The following is a 2082-nucleotide window of genomic DNA, read 5'->3' on the forward strand; positions in this document are numbered from 1 at the left end:
TTCAATAAATAGCATGAGGTATTCAACACTCCATTTTATTTTATTTTTTAAAAGATTTTATTTGGATGCCTGGGTGGCTCAATCAGTTAAGTGTCTGCCTTCGGCTCAGGTCATGATCCCAGGGTCCTGGGATCGAGCCCCACGTCGGGCTCCCTGCTCCATGGGAAGCCTGCTTCTCCCTCTCCCACTCCCCCTGCTTGTGTTCCTGCTCTCACTGTCTCTCTTTCTCTGTCAAATAAATAAATAAATAAAATTTTAAAAATAAATAAATAAATAAATAAAAGATGTTATTTGTTTATTTGAGAGAGAGAGAGTACAAGTACGGGGAGAGGGAGAAGCAGACTCCCTGCTGAGCAGGGAGCCCAATGGGGGACTCAATCCTAGGACCTGGGGATCATGACCTGAGCCAAAGGCAGATGCTTACCTGACTGAGCCACCCAGGTGCCCCAACACTCTATTTTATTTTATTTTATTTAAAAAGAATTTTTTTAGGTGTATAAACTATTTATTAACAGACAAAGCCTACAGATTTATTTCTTCTTAGACATACCCACGATGTGGCCACGGCACCCTGTGGTCTTGGTGTGCAGGCGTTGGACACCAAGTCCCCAGAAGTGGTGCAGCCCTCTGTGGGCCCTAATCTTCAGTCACTCCATTTCTTCACGAAGTTTGTTGTCTAGACCTTTGGCCAGGACCTGGCTGTACTTTCCATCCTTCACATCCTTCTGTCTGTTCAAAAACCAGTCTGGGATCTTATAGTGGCGAGGATTCTACGTAATGGTGATCGCATGTTCTGCCTCATCCTCAGTGAGCTCTTGGCCCTCTGGGTGAGATCGATGTCTGCTTTCCTCAACACCACGTGAGCATATCTTCACCCCACACTCTAATTGCAGTGATGGCAAAGGCTATTTCCTGCCGCCCATCGATATTGGTGTTGAGTACTTGCAAAATGTGCTGGAACTTCTCAGGGATCACTAGAGACATGGCGGCGGCCCCAGCGACAGCGTGTAGACCTCCTGTGGAAGAGCCCAACAGTCTTTTTAAAATAGGTTTTTGTTAGGTGATTGGCCCAAATGTAGCTAATGTAAGGGTTCTGAGCACATTTCAGGTAGGCTAGGCTAAGCTGTGATGTTCAGTAGGCTAGGTGTATTAAATGCATTTTTGATTTATGATATTTTTATTTTGTGATGAGTTTATCAGGATATAACCCCATCATAAGTAAAGGGGGAGCTGTACTCATTCTAGTTTGCATTTGCCTCTTACTCTTGGGCAGTGCTCTGTTTCTCCAGTTTTTTCTGACATTCTTTTTTTAAATTGGTTCTGTCAACTTAGGCATGTCCAGGCTCTACATGTGCAGGGATGGGGAGAACTTCTGTCTTGTTTGAGTTTGGACATCAAAGTGGAGAGACTTGAGACCATTTTCCTTATAGTAAGAGGCAGTATGTCTCTTGGATGCAGACTGCCTGGTGTGACCTGATCCCTTTCCTCACCTGCCATGTGTACACCTTGGGTAAATCACTCAGCTCTCTTGTGCCTTGATTTCCTTGTCAACAAATTGGGTTAAAGAACAGTAATCCATTTCATAGTGTTGATGTGAGTGTTAAGAGAGTTAATATATGTAAAGAATTTAGAACAGCTCTTTGTGCATAGTGAGCATTAAGTGTTACCTGTTATGATTTTTGACATAAAGAACATTTTATTAATCTCATTGTTTCATTCAAGCAAGTTATTATTACTATAATAAAAGTAATTAAAAAAAATGTTGTGATCCCAGAACCATAGGTCTCAGACTTTTTGATATAGTGACTTTTCTGCCACTTACTACCCCGCCAACCTGGGTAAGCTACTAAACCTCTCATTGTGTTAGCTTTTCCATTCACAAAAGTGGACATCACAGTAGTGTCCATTTAGAATGTTGTTCGGAGGACCAGTTGAGTGAATATGTTAAACTCCCAGAAGAGGGTATGGTGTACATTATGCATATGTGAACCATCCCCACATCTTTGTCACCACCATTATAAAAGTCCATATGTCTCCTTTCATCTAAATCCTAACTCTCCTGGACCCATTTGAGTACTAAAC

General features: G+C 42.2%; 1 pseudogene; it reads right to left on the bottom strand.

The window, feature by feature from the left end:
- Positions 1–530: 530 nt before the first annotated feature.
- On the bottom strand, positions 531–984 carry LOC110581003 (annotated as a pseudogene).
- Positions 985–2082: the final 1098 nt, after the last annotated feature.

Source organism: Neomonachus schauinslandi, chromosome 5 (genome assembly GCF_002201575.2).
Source record: "Neomonachus schauinslandi chromosome 5, ASM220157v2, whole genome shotgun sequence".
NCBI lineage: Eukaryota > Metazoa > Chordata > Mammalia > Carnivora > Phocidae > Neomonachus > Neomonachus schauinslandi.